This window comes from Poeciliopsis prolifica, unplaced genomic scaffold, assembly GCF_027474105.1.
Source record: "Poeciliopsis prolifica strain line A6 unplaced genomic scaffold, Auburn_PproV2 SCAFFOLD010, whole genome shotgun sequence".
NCBI lineage: Eukaryota > Metazoa > Chordata > Actinopteri > Cyprinodontiformes > Poeciliidae > Poeciliopsis > Poeciliopsis prolifica.
Window position 1 is genome coordinate 3,173,519 of NW_026562385.1, and position 18,611 is coordinate 3,192,129.

Below are 18,611 nucleotides of genomic sequence, written 5' to 3' on the forward strand. Positions count from 1 at the left end.
GGCTCAGGAAAGAAATTCCAGCCTGGTCTTAAACCTACCCTGCAGGACCTGTTCTGAGCAAGAAACGTTACAACTTTAAGTTTTATCTGATCCAGAGGTAAATTTCAATTGAAAATACAGGACATGTACTGTTTTCTGTAGGGTCAGTGTTCTCTCACATTCAGTTAAAGTGCTCCGGAAAAGTATTTATACTCTGAGTCATTTACAACACAAACTTCAATATAGTTTAATAGACTTTTATGCCATAGATCAACATAATCTAGACCAACTTGAAAGGTATGTATGAGTTACTACTTTTTTTTTAAACAAACAAGTCTGAAGTGTGGTGTACATTTGTACTCTCCGCCTTTACTGTAATAAACTAAAATACAATTTAAAATAACAAGTAGCCTCCTGAAATAGGTCAGTAAAAAATAATTTCCACCTGTGTGAACATTTAAGAAAAACATTGAAAAGTTTGAAGTTTACCACAAGACACAGAAAACAGAGACCAAGTTTTAACTCTCTGACCTTCATAGGCACTGTGGGGCAGAAAAGAAAATATGGCATATCATTCAGAGTGCACCATCCCCATTGGAAAACATTGCAATGGAAGCATCATGGTATGGGGAAGCTTTTTTTCAGTAGGGGCAGAGAGTCAATTTGGATTTGCTGGAAAGACAGATGGAGCTTCTGGTAAGACATTGTAAACCTGAAATATTTCACTAGGCTTAGCTCCATCTATCTTTCTATTATTCATGACCAATTTCCCTTTTCTTTCAGAAGAAAAATATCCCCACAGCATGATCCTGCCACCCCAATGTTTCACTCAATGATTGATTTTTAGTTTTTGCTTGCAGGACAAAAAATTCAGCTATGGTCCCGTATGTGGCTTTTGGTCAGCTTTAAACTGGACTTCTTTCAAAAATATTCAAGTGTGTGGTGGTAAAATGGCAAAATAACAAAAAAAAATATCCAAAAAGTTTGAATAAATTGAGAGTAGGTCCTGATCTGAGTGTGCATGTAGTGCACATATGGTTGCTCCATCATCAAACTGAGAGCTATCAAACACTTCGTAACACCAGAGACAAATTACCCATTGGCAGCTGAGAGACTAATTTGATGTCGGCTTGTCCAAGCCAGGTACAGAAAGATGATAGCTACTAGAACTGTGACACTTCCAGTGTGTACTTTTAGCCACATGTCACTAAATTACACAGCACCCTGCAGCCGCTTCTGCCTAATATTTGTCTTGGTTTGCCACGTGCATTCCTGCAGAGCATCACTTTCCCCCGCACCAAACTTTAAAAACTAACTTAAACCATTTGAAATTTCTCACTTACCGTGGCCGAAGGTGTAGAAACTCTCAACAAGAAAATGATTCAGCATGCAGTGCTGTGTCTGACCCTGAGGCGGGTCGCATGTGTCTCCCGAAACCAACCCTCAACCCCGGGATCCTCCGGACAAGGGGTGCTTTAGTTCCACTTGTGGAACCGTGCTCGCTGTGTAATTTCTACCATTTGTTTTTTCATACTGGCCTCCACACAGTCTGTGGTTCATGATTTTTCTCTTGGTTGCTCTCCTTCTGCTCCTGCTAGGAGTTATCAATGCGGCACACATTTGCAATACCATCTGCAAGATATTACAGTCAATTGCAGGAATAGAGAAATGATTTCACACACATCCCACAAGGTCCAGATAAAACTGCTCAGTTATTCCAGAGGAAAGGTTTTCCATATTTAGAAATATCAAAAAAAGGAAAGATACATCCTTACAGTTTTCTGTACCTCATTGTTTACATTTAGCTTAAAAGAAAGTTTGTTCTTTGTTGATCTTGTGTTTAATTGAGTCCGTATTTTTTTCCTATCTGCAGGAGCAGACTAGAAGTTTACCAGCTGCACTCTTGGTGAATTATTTAGATCAGTGGTTCAGGTTGTTTATGGTGGCCCCCAAAGATCTGGGTTTTCTGTTGTACTTTAGGAAGGATTCTTGCAACTGGGGCCTTAAAATTAAAATCTTACATTAGTGACAAGTAATAAAGCACAATAATAGCACTTAACATAATTTAAATATAATAATTCAAATTCAAGTGTAATCTTTGCACTTATTGTTTGATTTAATCTTTATGAAGTAATAAATAAAAGCTTAGATAAGGATTTTGTGGGTTCATTAACAATAAAGTTACTGTTATAAGCATTTTTCATAAGTCAGGAGTTAACAACAAGATATATGTGTACTTACCTACGATTCCAGTATCTGCAATTGGAAGGTTGAACAGTAAAAACAAGACTGGGTAAATACCAGAGAAAATTTATCTTGACACTGCGCACACAGAAGTATGGAAAGGGGGATTTTGAAAAATTGGGTTGTTTTTCTTGGGCTTCAAGATGCCCAAGAATTACTTTATTTTACTTAACTTTTATTTACACAAAAAAGTCCCATTGAGACATGAGGCCCCATTTTCAGACTCACAACTTTAACACCTTCTGCAGTCTTTTTCCTGGTTCAGGTCATGCTATTCTATTGAAGGGTTTTACACAATTAGGAGTGTCTGACAGATCCAAAGTCAAAAAATAAAATACTTTTAAATGAGATATTGCATTATTTATTAACTTTGATTCTACATGATCAGAAACGAACTCTTTTATTACTTTTTTTTTCCTGAATTAGCCTTTAAGACATAACCTGGCCACTGCCTTATGCACATTTCCGCTCAATTCTAATCTCTCTTCACTGCTTCTTCTGGGCTTTTTCCCTTTGAATTAGATTGTTTACAAGAAATCAGCAAACAGAAGGAGAATTTAACAATGACAAATGTTCTGCAAAGTTTTTGAATTGTGATCAAAAAGTTGTAGCAGTGGCAGCAAAAGAAGTGAACAAAGCCATTCAGTGTGTTTGCCACACTTCCAAACATTGAATTAACATTAAAATCTGCCTCGTTCAGCTCTAAACTTCACTCTTAGTAGTGGAGGATGGTTGTTAATAAAGCAGGCCATTTCTGGTAAGCTTCATAGCATTGATCTGGTTAAATGTTAGCAATTGGGTAGAATCTAAGACTTCAACACAGTCCACGCCTCCAGTAGCCGAGAGTCCAGAAGCAAAGCATACAACAAAGGGCTAGTTTTTAAAACCCATATTCTCACATTTATCTGTAGTTAGCAGTTTATAAAAACTCTTTCCTGGGTTTTTTTATATTGATTTCACATTTATTGACTTGATGTTCCATTTCATCTGCTTTGTAAATTAGTTCATTCTTGAGATTGACAATAATACTTTTTATGTTTCCATTTGAACATTTCCTTGCCCTTACTTCAACAATAAATAAATAGATATCTACTTAACAAATAGATAGAAAGAAAGGGGAGAAAATTCTTGTAGTGATCACAAACAGTGGAAAAAAAAAAAACATGCATTTGGTCTGAGCTGTAAATCACAGTCCGGTGGCTGCATGGCCGTCACCACATCGGGCTCCTAATCACCGTGGTTCAGTAAAAGATGGCGAGGCAGCTTATAGCTCTGCCCAGGGGAACCTATAAAACTCTCATGAAGCTTGGAGCCAACTCCTGCCTGCTAACAGTTTTAAATGCAGGCACTTTGCCACGTAGAGTCAAGCTGGGCTGATGGGAATTTCTTCAGGCTGTTTTATAATCACTTCTCAAGTCATGTCTGCACTTAAATTTGCTGTTCGCCTCTCTGCATTGATGAGCAAACTTGTGCTTAAATCATCCAACTGTCTCACTTCATTCTAGTTGTTGTGTGACCCCTTTTTCTGTTTTATATGCTCTGTCATTTCTGACCTCATTCACCTTTTACTTTCATAATTTACTGTTACTTTTATAGTTTGTTCCATCTTTATTATAAGTTCAGGTTTAGCCGACATTTATGGATTCTCCATACAGGTCATAGTGCGTATAAATTGGCTTGAGATTTATTGTTTGGAATCATACTGTCATGAAGAATCCATAAAAAACAGGACAAAAAGGAAAAAAAAGCATTGTTATTGAAAAGTGAAATTCTACGTGAGAACCTCGAAGGTCTGGAGACATAACACAATAGATACAAAACAAAACTGAGTTTTTTGTTTTATATTTATTTTTTACATTTTTTAGGAACTTTCTTATTTATAGCCAAATTAAAAGTAAAATATGTATTGCAAAACATGTATTGCTGCGATTTGTATGTTTTCTTAAAAATATTTCTGTGAATTTTTACTTTTTGTGAGGCCAAATAAGACCATATTTCCTGCTGCAAAGCAGCAGCTCATCAGACATTGACACATTCAAGTTCCATCCAAGTATCCATCCATTGTCCACAAGGGGAGTCACACCTGAGCTCGACCTGACCACCAAGCAAATCATTATGGTTGGGCCATAAATCTAAACTCTAGTTGATTTTCTGAAAAATGGGACATTTCTATGTGGATCTGGTCATATGTTTCCAGTTGTTTTATTTAAAGGTTCAATATAATCTCATTTTCAGGTTTTAGATGAAGTTGTTCTTTAAAATCATCTTGTAAGAATACAGCAAAAGTCCCAGGACCTGTGAAAGGGAAACAGGCTCTTCGCATCACACATCCTCCACCGTACCCAGCAGTGCACATGAGGTTCTTTTCACATATCCAGACATTTAAAATTCTCTGCATCTCTTTGTGTTTTCAAAGTGTATTTTTTATTTAGACCAAAGAACAAAGTTGAGGGATAAAATATGGCATTGTACACACATATTTATATGTGTGGCATTGTACAATTAGTATATAAAAACAGATGATTAGTCCAATTCAAAAGTTCCTATTAGGATAGTCTTTGAATAATTATCATTCATCTCTTTGTTGTTTAGATGCTGAGAAAGGCACTCTCTTTGTTTGTCTTCAGTTTTGTCAGCTGTGTTCAGTTGAGTTTGGTGGACACGCGTTTCATCTGCAGTCACACATAAATGCGCTCTGACAGCTGCATGTGTGGGCTCCCTCATGATGTGACTGCCATCTTCCATTTGCCCTTTTTCCCACCGAACCTTTTAACCCTGCAGCTTGGAAAAAAAATGTCCAAGAAAAATGCAGTGCCATGCAAAAAAACAGGAGGAGGAACCTGGCTAACAAACTAGGAGCACGCAGGGTTAATTAGATGCAGTTCTGGGAAGCTGGATATGAGGGAATAAAATATGGCCAGTGGAAAGAGGAGTAATGAGTATACTGAAAGCAGAAGTTGTTCCTGTTTGTGTGAGAGCAAACAATTAATCCTGCTATCCAATGCAATATATCATTTAAGGTTGAAATATTGACTCTTCCCATCCAAGCTTCACGGCCAACTTGACCCTGCTGTAAGTCATTGTGCCCCTCATAAAGCTGTCCTCTGCAGAGGAAGTTTGAATAAAATAATTCAGCATCATCTGGTAGTCAGACCCAGTGTGGCTCAGGGATCAGTGGATGTCCTCAACTCAGCTTAGATTTATGATGAAAGGGGTTTCATGATTTTTTAATTGCCCCCTTTCAGTTAGAAAGGGAGCTACTTGGGGGGTTGGATCTAACTTTGGGGCAAGTTTTTAAAAGAAATCTGGTTCCTGTTTTTGTCTGTTTATTGTTTTGGCTTTTTCATTTTTTTCCACAATCATTATATATAGTTGTTGTTTCTCTTGGCTTAATTTGGGCACACATCAGAGCTCTTTTTGCCATTCCAAAATGGTACCATAAGCACAGATATTGTATTTTAAAAATTTAAGGTCACATGAGCTGCTTGTTTCATACAGAAGGGGTGAGTGTAGAAAATATACACAAAAAGCAATCCGTGCTTCACTAACCTACAGTATTAAACCAACTAAAGATATTACCTTATGATGTTTATATTTTACCTGGATCTTATGTGAGCTGCAGCAACCTGGATTTAATTGCTAAAAGAAACTACAATAATATTTACTACTACTTTTTATGTTGTCTACACAATGGACAGACTTCCAAGAGTTTTACTGAGATTTTATTTGATAAATCAACATAAACTAGTGTTGACACCCATACGGGTGTCCCTTAAACATAACCCATAACATATGGTTGTCCAAACTGTTCAGGAATGAACATCTGAAAATTGTGGCCTGATTTTTTTATTTAGCTCGTTTTTTCTGACATCCCTAAATAACATCCAGTTCCTTCAGAAGCTTCCTAATTGCTAAATACAGCAGTGCCAAAAACAAAGCACAAAGTCCGACTTGCAGTTTACCACAAGTCATGCAGAGGACACTGCAAACACATACCCACGGAGGAGACCACATTTAAGCTTAATATTACTTTATAAAACTTAAAAACTAACTCAGCAATCGTCATGTCTGCGCTATGCCCACCAGAAAACACAGTGGTGACCATGTTTTGTTGTGGGAATGGTTTGTTTCAGATGGGAGAGGGAAATTGATTGGAATATGGATGGAGCTAAATGCAGGACAATTCCACTGTTATACCTGTCTGATGCCAAACAGCATCTTCTGGTGCTAGCATGGCCTAGTCAAAGACCAGAATAGGTTTAATTGAGAATCTAAAGCAAGACTTGAAGATTAATCTTTGCATAAATTCTGTCCAATCTGAGGTGCTTTTTTTTTTTTACAAAGTAGAAAAAAATTAGCAGTAAATTACTCTAAATTGGTTTATCAAAATGAAATGTTGAAAGATTTAAAGATTTAATAAGTATGTATATATTTGTAAGCACTAGTTGCAGCTCTGATTTGAGAAACTCAGGGTGATGAAGTGCAGAGTGATCTTACAGTGACGGGGTGAGGTACGGGGGGCGTAGGTTGGGTTAGCAGACCCTGCTGACCTCCACTCCCTTGGTTACTTTTAGCTAGGGTCATACAGAAATGACATTTTCCCATGATCATCATTAACAGAGCTCAAATAAATTCAGACTAATGCTCCCTATTTTAGATTCTGTTTTTTGCTTATCTTTAGTTTCACTATAAAATCTGATTGTATCTTACCATAATTTGTTTTGATGACTTCTTTCCTCGTCCATTAAATGCAATCGTAACCGGTTTGGTTTTATTGAAAGATGCTTGCAAGCTATTTGCTCAGTTCATTCTCTTTTCTTTTGCTTACTTCTTCATTCTAGTCATACTCTCAGTCTGCTCTCTGGTATTCTAGGTATTGAGTAAGAGAAACATGCCTGTGGTTGAGTTTGTTAGAGACAGCAGCTCAGCTAAGGTATGTTTAGTATGACTACACAGACACTCTTTGAAGGAGATGAGAGCAGCTATGCGGCACAGATCACTTCAGGTCATGATGCGTATTTCAACGATTGAATTACTTCCAATAAATGCCAAGGATCAGAGAGGTTAACTCACCGTCATACAAACGCCTGTCGAATCCCTGCACCGTGCAAGATTAGCAGTCCAGAATCTTCTTATAATCAAAAAGCCACACCTTAAGGTTTTATCCTTTTTTCTTTTTTTACTGTATGTTTGCTTTCTTTTTCTAAGTGACCATATAACACAGAAATCCAAGACAAATAAAATATGTAAATTTGCATCTGGATTGAGGCCTGTTTTATGTTAACCTTTGGATATCCCTTTTTTTCAAGGATGAGTCAAATCATTGGGGTGAACTAAATTCAGTTCAATAGATAAATGGAGATAATAGGGATTAAATGAATAAATAGATTAAAGGAAACATATCTGAGACTCAGGTGTTCATTGTCCTACTGAATCTATTAAAGAACTGATCCTACTGATTTTCACCGTACAACTACAACCACACCATGCTACAGGTTATATTGTTATGCAAAAGTATTCAAATCCCATGAACCTTTCCACATATTGTCATATTATACCCACTAACTGTAATGTGTTTTAATTTCACCGACATAAAACGGTGATGGAGGCTGGGGGTTAATTTTTCTTTTTCCTCTCTTTCTGTAAATAGTTTTTCTGCCTCTAACAGGTTTTCTTCCAAATTTCCTCGTCTTTGTTGCTCAGAACATCTTCTGCGATGTGTTTGTTGTGTCACCCACATGGCTTGTAGTTGACTTGAATCAGGATTTCTTTGAATTTACATACAGGTGGAGTCTGACTGTTTATTACTTTACATTTTATTTAAGGGTATCTGAGTAAAATAGGTAGATGATTAATGCATGTTACATATTCTGGGTTAGGCTAATTGCACTAATTCTTCTTCGGCTCATCTGTGTTTTATGATCTAAAGGTCCTTTTAAAGTGTTTAATTTAACTTGACAGTCATTTAGTAATTTGCCTCTAAAATGACCTGCATGGTCAAACTAAAGATGATAAATACAAGTACAGGCACACAGATAGCACTCACACACTGTGACTTGGAAAGGTCTTGACATTAAAACGAGGTCAAGTAGCTGATTAAATAGAAAAGATACAAATAGTCACTGGTTTGTTTCTGTCTGCAGATTACTACATTGGATCCTTTTTGTCGACCTTGCCATTTTCCAGTCGGGTTTTAACCTTGATGTAATTCTTTGTAACTTGAGCAGCTCTTAGTTTTATTCCTCAGAGGAAGATGAGTCTGTGTTGCAAATAAATTGCTCGAAGCTGCTTCATCGTGTGCTGTTGGAAAAGTGTGGACAGAGCCTGGATGTAGGCTTGTAAATGTCTGCTCAGGGTTGTTTATTGTGAGAAGGTGGTGGATTTCAGACTGTGCAGACAGTTTAGGTTTCTGTTTGCAAAGTAGAAACTGCAGCATCTCAGGAACACTGAGAAAGAAAACGAGCTAAACACATCTTATAAATTATAAAAATGAGTATTTGAATGAACACAGCTAAGAAAAGGTAAAAAAGAAAACTACAAAAAATATTTGTCAAGAATATGAAATATTTAAGACCCCAAATTATTCATACCCCTTGTTGATTAAGGTTTAATGTGAGCCAATCTTTACCTTATATATATATATATATATATATATATATATATATATATATATATATATATATATATATATATATATATTTTTTTTTTTTTTTTATTCTATAAATATTTTTATATGGTTCCCAAGTTCTCCACTGATTCTCTCAAGTTAAATCTGATGGAGAATCAGTGGAGTGAACTACAGATTCGTTTGCTGGCATGAGGCCTTCCAACCTCAAAGACTTTCCTTAGCAAAGATGATTTTGATAATTTTATCAAAATACCAGTTGAAGCAAACAAAAAGTTCATCAGCAATCAAAAGGTTGGTTTGACTGAAAATGCTATAATAAACAAATCATTTTCTATATTCTAGTTTTATTAAAATATAAGTAAGAACAGATTTCTAAATAATTTGGGGATAAACCAACTATATTGTGACCCATAATTTGTCTTTATGTAAAATATGTTGGTATGCTTCTTTCTCTGCGATGTATTTTTTTTATATCTCAATGATCACGTTACATAATTCCTTGGCTTTGTTACAACACGTTATTCTTTGAGTAAGCAATGTTAAAGACTGTGAATCTAACCTTTTCATCACTTGTTCTCTTTCTCGCTATATGTTGCCGCAAACATAGCTTCTCTGATCAGATATACTCAGAAATGTAGAGCAGAAGAACAGTTAAAAAATGTGTGTTTTTATGCATGGCTGCATCATGGCACCAGATCTGGCTGTAAAAGTCACAATTCATCAAGGTGATCATCATGTTGCAGCTGTGTTGTCTTCTTTAATCGTCTCTTGCTTTGTCCTACCTATAACTCTCCCAGATGTTTCATGATAGATCTCAAAGCCGCCTTCTTAGGACCTTTACACACACATGCGATCTCATATATACATAGACATGCATAACCATGATGATTAACAGCAAGTGATGCAATCTTATCTCCTCTATTGGGTATTTTGTTTTTTCTTCTTTCTGTCTTTGACCATCTTGCAACTGTAAATCAGACTTTTTTTTGCTTTACCTTTTTCATGCCTCGGCCATTAAAGTAAATGATTTATGATAGGTGTGTAGGGCTCCAAGAAAGTACTGGAGTTATGAAGAAGGCAGAGGTTTATGATTTTGGGGTAATATCAGAACAATCTTAGAAATTTGAATGGAGATGGGGTAAAATTGATGTCTGATTTAAAATGGAGAAATGAATAAACAATTTTCATGTACATATTTGATTTTTCTTAGCTTCGAAAGGAAGAATGTTTCTTTCTATCACTTGTCGGACTGATATGGCCTCAAAATAAATAAATGTCCAATTTGATTTCTAATTATTACATTCTCCACTCAACCCCACTTTTCTCTTTAAAAGAAATTATAAATGAAAGAAAATATTTTCAAAAACTGTCTTTTTTTCCCCAATCATCTCTTTGAGTTGAGTTGACCTGAATTCAAATTCCAAATATGCAGAATTTGTAAAACATGTCTCTTAAACAAGATGGTAGTTCTTGGGTGATCTGACATCACTTTCAACTATGGAAATCCAAGGAGTACATTGGTGGGGGAAAAAACAACACAAAAAACAAACTATTTTTCTAAAGTTAAAAAAAATAAATCAAATAAAAAACATTAAAAAATGCTTCCTTCAAAATCAGAACAACAACCAACAAGACTACTCCGCTTCTGAGCCCAGATGATGACGTCATAGTTTTGTAAGCTTGTGATAGGATAATTTACTACATATAAAAAAGTAAGATATCAGAAAGGGAATTGAACTCCACAAGTCTGGTTAATCCTGAGGTGCAACTTCCAGATGCCTGAAAATGTTAGGTTCATGAAGAAACATTATGAAACTGTCCAGTCATTGCACCCTTCAGGAAAGAAATTAATATGTTTTTGTGTAAAATGGGTGCATCTACCTTGAAACAAAAGCAAAACACCTTATGAAGATGCTTACTGAAGAGTGTCATCATCTTTAGTGAATGAAGTCTTGTACTGACATGAGCTGAAAAGCCACAAAGATGAAGCCATCTGATAAAGTGAAACTATAAGACAAAACTTAGTCAAAACATTGGTGAACTAAAAACATAGCGATGCTTTGTTGAAATACTCAGTTGTGTTTTAAGGTCGTATTTTTGCTTGTTTCCTACTCCTTGAGTCAACCTTCTCTCTCGTCTGCACATGTGTGTTGAGGCTTTAAAAATACCCATAAAGCAGTCGTGTTTGTGTCCATAAATTACTGATTTTTAGAGCTTTAGTGTTTTCAATAACTCTTACTTGGCTGTGCCAGAGGGAAAGAGTCATGTGCAGTTCTTTAAAGCGGTGTGAATGCGTTCTTAAAGGTATAGATCATGTATTATTTGTAAGGTCAAAGCCTCCTTTGTTTGAAGAAAGGCTCCAACTATTGGATGGACTGTTGCTATTAAGCACATTGACCTCCATGTGATCATGTTGGTCACTGTTCAATATTTACTTAAGACAGTAAATCAGTCATCGAGTTTTTTGAACACCAACTGCATTGGAGCTTCGCCGAGTTTCGAACAGCAACTACTCAGTCTTTGCTTGAGGTTTGCAGAAATAATAAAACTGAGTAAACAACCAAGACTGACTTCATCAGCAACTGTCTAGCGTGCTGAAACATTCTTCTCATTTAGAGCATGAAATTTTTGTTCTGTGGTTTATTTTTGAAGATAATCAAATTATGGAGAGCATTTTGGGGGTTGACTCTTGCTCCAAATACAATAACCAATTCACATTTTTTTCTAATAACAGCTAGGTCTACTAACGGAAAAGTAATTTGGTAGGAGTTAGTCATTTGCAGGAGATTCAAATTTAAGTCAGATGTCATTTTAGGACATTGTTGTCCAAAAACAAAAAAATCAGCCCGAATAACATTTAGAACAATTTTCTCTGGTCTCAGACAACAAGAGTTGTACAAATTTGGTTCCTAAGCACAAATGATTGAGGCAAATGTTTTTTAATTTTGCCTTTAAAAAAATGTCAAAGGCAAGATTTTACTGTAGAGGATTTTTTAGTATATCTTCTCTGACTTTGACTTGAGTGCCAGCAGTTCTCAGGCTCCTGGCGACAGGTCATTACATGGTCATATAGCCGGGGCAGTCGGGGTTAATGCAGAACGCGTCTTGTCCAGGACTTCTCAGCCAATAGCACCTTACAGATACGGCCCCCCTGTTCACAAGCCAACACTGAAAGTAAATGTGCTGTTTATTTCTATCATCCGCCCCCAAAGCATTCTGACTTTTCTGAGTTGGCTTAATGTGCACGTTAGGGGTTTATGTTTCCCATTAGTGCTGTAACACCCAATTTCTCTTACGGTTCCTACATACTCCAACTTCCTCATGCCCACCCACATTCTGCAAAACTCCCAACCTCGCCCAGCTCTGAATGCGAAGGGAAGGAGCCCTCCTGCTAATTTACAACCAGTGACCTGCCTGTTTTATAACCAAGCCAGTCTGGACCAGTTTACCAGGCATTTAAAAGTTCTGCATGAGTGTTTCGATGTGCAAGCCAACATGAATATGCACAACTTGAATCATTCGACCTAATTAAGCGATTTTGTTGTGTGATCGTGTCTGTATCACATTGCTTTTGGTAAATAACAATCAGACCTGTTGAAGCTTTGATTGTTTCCTTGTGCATAGACGAATAAAAACAAGATTTTGGTGTTTCATCACCTTCAGCTGAAACAGAAACTGATGCAATTCAGGAATCATGTTTTTCAAGCTGTTTTTCCTTTAAACTGCTTTTTTTTTTACATTTGTTTTGTTTACCTAAAGATTAAATATAACAAAATAATGTGTTTATTTTAAAATCTTATAATTATTTTTCTTATTGTATTAATGTAAACCATTAATGCTAATAGATACTAATGCCAGCAAGGTTTCCATATCAGTTAATTTCTTTTCCTGTTTGAGCACATGTTTCTTCAACACATCCTACTTCCACTTGTTCCAGTTTGCACAAACATTCTTCACTAGTCTATACTCACGTCTATGCTTGTTTGTAGTAATATTCGTCACTCATACATTGCAGATTAATTGATTTCCCTCCACTAATTTGGTATTTTTGATTCATTTTGAAGATAAAGTCCTAAAAATTGTCTAGTAATCTTAGTTTTAATTTTAATCTTTTGACTACTATCTAATTTACCTTTAGTTGCATTTTACTCACCTGTACTAGTTTTAGTCTTGTTTCAATGACTTTAAATGGCAAAGATATTAGAATCATAAAAGAATGATTGTTTAGATCCTTTTACAGTTCAAGTAGAAAATAATTTTATTGCCCCAAGAGGAAATATGTCACCTCTTGTCTGAATAACTAGTCACACCTTTTCACGCCACTCTCCTGAGACTGGATTGGATTTATGTTTTTAATTTGTTGAGGAAAAAGTCAATCATTTCCTTTGACTTTTATTTCAAGACTCTTTGGAATTTTATGTTAAAATTAAAAACGGTCCAAAAAATATTGTTATAGTTTTATTCTATTAATCTACTTATACTCATATGTTGTCCAATGTGTAGAAATGATCTACATCTGGGAAAGAAAAAAAGAAAGCTGAAGTGACGACGTGTAACAACTTAAGGCTGGGATGGAGTCAGTTGTAATTTTATTTGTGATATTTTTGATTGCAGGTATATGTTGAAGTTGGAGGTTGATGAGAAGGTCATCAATGTTTTCATTCATACCTGCACTCGATGTGTGGTATGAGTGCACATAATGGTACTCATATCAACCAGTGGGTTGATATGAAGCTTGGCAGCCCATCTGAGACTGGAGCTCAGATACGGCCACAGCTGGTCTCTCCGCTGACAATTCCTGCTTTTCTTTTCCTCTCAGGAACGCAGAGCGTCAGCTCTAATTCCCTTCTAATGAACTAGCTTCTGAAGGTAGCCAGGCAGGCAGACCCAAAGCACTCATTAAACTCACATAGTGGAAACACAGAAACTGGTCAGTGGAAAAAGTGTGCGGCTCATTACGGAACGTTTCAGTGTGTTCATTGTAAGACTTCACTCAGTCTGCAGTTTAAAGAATAGTGAAAACATTCGCAGTTGTAATTGTTTTAGTTCACTTAAAGCTGCTGTTTTTTGGGAGGGAGTTTCAGTTTATTGAGGGCGGGTTCCCTGACATTTGTTTTTCTATAAAACTTACTGAGGTTTCACAAGGATTAGAGTATCGATTTTGCCTCTGATTTTCCAACTAACTGACCTTATGTCTGCATGAAAACGGCTGATAGATGTAAGCATACAGAATTACCAAGATGTTGCTGAGGGAGAACTCCTATCTTAAAAATTGCTAACTTCACATTGTCAGTCTCATGTCTTTATTTTCTGTTTAAAGGAACATATGGTCCAAAATGAAGCAAAGCGGATTACTTTGCTTCATTCTTTCATTGTTGAGGAGATGTTATCAGTCTTTGGCCTGCAGCATGAGTGTGTTTAACTCTTTACAACGTGACAATAAGTCTGTCTTCTGTCTGGGAACAAAAAAATGAAAATTAAAAAGGAGGATCTGTGGCTTACATAAATTATTTTGATCAGTTACTTATTACAGGAATCACTTAAGAGCCCTGCTATAAAATGCAAGGCTAATTTCTTTGCTACAGCGCAACTTTCATCAAAACGTCAGCCACATTATTATTATTAACTGGTGCTGCTTTATGTTTCATAATCAGATACTGATCATGAAAATATCTCAAGCCTAAATAGCTGCATGGTTACACTTTGAAGTGAGTGATGAATGTCTTAGATTGCAATAAAAAAGAGGTTCCTTCACAGTGATTTAAGATTGTTTTTAACATCAAGGTGTAGTTGCTCCTTTCTTATGTCTCCAGAGATGTTCTTTGATGTGAACGTTTCCACATTTAGTCTCATTTTATCTCCTAGAAATCCAGAAGACGCATCCTACTCTTGACTTACTCTAAGGCCAATGAATGTGCAGAACAGTATTTTTTATATTGCTAGGATACAAATTTTAAAAAGTGGGGGTTCCATTCCTTACTGGCCTCCACCTCCCCGTTCTTTCCATTGTCAGGCTCACTACCTGTCATCTGGAGCTTAGTGCCATATCTAGTGCATGTTTTTATTATTAAGGCAGGCCTTGCTGAAGGTCATGATCTGATACGACAGAGAAAGGTCCCTTTGACTGATACTCATCTGGTCGTAGCTCAAACCCATAACTTTATACCTCTGTCGGCTGCTTCAATTAGCTCCACCTACACCAGAGCACATTACACCACTGGATGAGTCTGATGGTATCAGAGGGAAGGCTGGTGCCTGTTGGACTCATTGAGGTATATAGCATATTGGTTTTTGTGTGTTTTTCTAAAAGAGCATGAAGTATTTCACTGTAAAAATCAGGTATAAAACATGTTTATAATACAATTTTCATATTTTTTCTGGTACCTTGTAAAACTATTGATTCAATTTAAATGTGTCCACCTCTTGTCACATCGGAACGCAGAGTTTCATACTTTTGTTACCATAATGAGTCACTGCCCACTAAAAATCTATCCATAAGTGAAGTAGAAGAAAAATGACGCTTCCTCTCAGATCTTTGCTGAACAAACAGCATCATAAAGACAAAGAAGCACATGGAAGAAGATTCTCTCATGAGGTGAAGCCCAAATTAAATATTTGAGGCTGGTTGACCTTGCATGACCTCTGGAAACATTTCTCATTATCTTTAAAATGATATTGACACAGACAAAAGTTTTTGCTGCATTAACGTAACACAAACGTTTGGGGGCAGGAGGGACAACTTCATTCAGGTACAACAAAAACTGAATGTCCGCCTGAACACTCCACAGCACTCCAGTCTGATGTTGCCACCACCGTGTTTAACTGCTCAGAGTAACAGAACTAAATACAGAAAATCCTGGAGGATTTATGTCAAAGCTTGTTTAAATATGCTCAGTTTTTAATTCTGATCTTTTGCCTCTGACTTTTGAAAAAAATCAAGGGCAAAACCTTTTATCTCTAAGTATTATGCAAAGCTGCTACATACTCCAAAAGACTTGCAGCTGTAACTGCAATTACATGTGATTCTGTAAAAGCCATGGATTATTTTTTTTCCTAATCCTTTTTCCAATTTTTTTTTAAGAATCCCTATAAAAGACTTTGAGGGAGAAATGTGAACAAGTTGAAGGGGGTATGGTCTATCTTGTCAGGTTCATCAAAATCAGAAGTAAAACATTCGTCTCTAGATTTTCTCAGAATTAGAATCTGCCTTATTGGCCAGGTCTGTGGGCACAGACTGGAAGCAACACACGTTATTAAATGACAACACGTTTTAATGATCTGAATTTATCCTGGCTGTCTCATGCACACCTAAACACAGAGAGCAGGAATATTACCCCCATCGTATCTACTGGTGCTGAAGGCAGCTGTCAAAGGGAGAAGGTCATTTTCTGATTTTCATTTGGCATCTGTGCGAGATGAGCAGTGTGAGGTGATGGCAGCTCAGAAAGGAGGCAGGTGGGTTGTTTGATATTCTGATGGCTCTTTGCAGATAGTTAGAGAAGTTTGGATTGTGATGAGACATTATTAGGTGCAGATAGAAGTTGGAATATTGTTCTTGGCATGTTATTTAATCATGATTATGGTGGTGAACTTATTTTGATTGCACACCAAAAACAGGAAAATGCTTCTGTCTTTGCTGAATGAGAATAATAGCTTCTTTTTTCATTCACAATGAGCCTGTGTGAAGGAGATTTGCATAGTAGACTCTTAATTGATTAACTCTGCAATACCGCATCATGAAGTCATTAAATCCGCATCATCAGCACTTATGTGTGCTCCCCTTTATGCGTGTGTAAATATGCACCTGCATGTGTCTGCATTTCGCTGTGTGGGAAAACGGGCCAGTGAGGAGGTGGACCATGAAAATGACAGCACACAGTGGCCAAAATAAGAGATAAAGCTCTGCTTCTATTATATGGCTGTTTGACTTGTACATTTTACTGTGAGAAAAGCGGAGATAAGACGTCGGAGAGAGTGAAGGCATTTTGGACAGCTAATTGGGACAAACGGTGCTGGGGACCTTGCTTTGAGGGACAAAGCAAGGTAGTTTTGTGTGGGGAGGACAGAGCAAAGAAGAGCAGTGTGGGACTGGAGGTGGACTCCCTGTGGACAGACTCGGACATAGGAACAGAGACTCGAGCTAACGAAGTGTGGCCATTGCTGACTCCACTGCCTTGCAACAGAGAGGAGAGAGGTCAAAAAGAGGCACAGGTATTATTTGTCTCCTGCTTTGAATTGTTCTTAAATCAATTACAAGATTTAAAAAACCTCAAGATCTCAACCTTTTTTTTGAGATTGAAATTTTTAAAATGCTCAATGAATGTCTCTTACTGTATGTCCCTTATGGATTAGATGGATTGTAATCAACACTGCTCATACACTTGTTTTTATCTTTTCACTGTGACATTCAAGTTAAAGCCAGGCTAAAAATAAGTTGGTAAGCAATCTCTAAAGAAATAAAAATGTCTGTATTGTAGTGTGCGTAAAGAGAAACCACATCCTTCACATGCAGCCCCGCCAAAAACAACAAGTGAGACAGCACATAGCCAGTCTGATGTTAGCAATATGAAATACTACTGCTAATAAATATGACAAGGTATGAGACTGAACACATATAAAAGCGAAACAAGTGAATAGATGGCTAATGACTTTTCCAAATATTGTTGTTTTTTTTTTGTATTTCCTGGTGTAGATTTCATTGAACAGTAAGGTCATAGTGATCCTGCTGAACAAGCCAAGCACACACAATCCCAACACCCCTTGGATCTTTGAAAACGAACATGAACAGTTCAAAATATTTAATCTAGATGGAAAGACTGACTGGCTTAATGCTGTTGACCCAACAGATGATGATTGAATAGGTCACACTCCACACAACAAACCTATAGAAGATCTCCAGTATCTTGCTGCAAACAATAAAGATTCTTAAGCTTCCCCAAGATGTAAAGTCTCCTCTGTCCCTTCTCGTAGACAGCTATTTATACTCTTTAACCACCTCCACTTCTTATCAGATGACAGAAATATTATTTGACTAATTCTTTTACTTCCTAAATCTACAATTGTGTTCTTTGTTTTATTGACATTTAGGATAAGACGGTTGTATCCACACCATGCCACAAACCAAACCAGCTTTCTCCCAGCCCTTTGTCCATCTTTAATACACCTGGAGAGTTTTCTTAGAATTTCTCTAGATACTATTATTTCTAAGTTTTACTGGAAACCTAAGGTGTGCAAAGTAAAAAGTAATGGTGAGAGTACAGAGCCCTGTGGTGCTCCTGTACTGCTGCTCTATTGGTCAAACAGGTAACTTTTGATCCTCACAAACTGCGGACTGTTTTAGTCATTGATTTTTGACAATTGTTGATGGATCCATTTTTCTCTTCTAGAGTTTCTTGAATAAATCTGGACTCATTTATTAAAGACTAAGGATGAAAGGAAAATTGTGAACATGTCAAACTGTTAGCTGTTCATAGACTCTCGTCTGATACTTTTATTTCTTTGCTAATTGGTTGTTTCATAATTTTCATACAAACATCCACGACATGCTGTCACATGCTCTTATATTTTGCTACTCACAGAAAACAAAAAAAAGTCCCTTGCGTGTCACCATTTGTTGTCGCCTTACATACTCTAACTAACCCTGTCATTACCCTGTCATAGTTGGAGCATTACATCACCAGTCTCTCAGCATCAAGTGGCCCTGGAATAGAAGCGTTGCACAAGGTTGTCATCATAAACCCATCTCTGGAAATGAGTCTCT

The 18,611-nt window shown here is 36.8% G+C and overlaps 1 protein-coding gene across 2 annotated transcripts in view; it reads left to right on the forward strand.

The window, feature by feature from the left end:
• The window catches only part of LOC129363148 (mitochondrial import inner membrane translocase subunit TIM16-like), a 105,642-nt gene that overhangs the window by 76,347 nt on the left and 10,684 nt on the right, over nucleotides 1-18,611 (forward strand). The window lies entirely within an intron of this gene.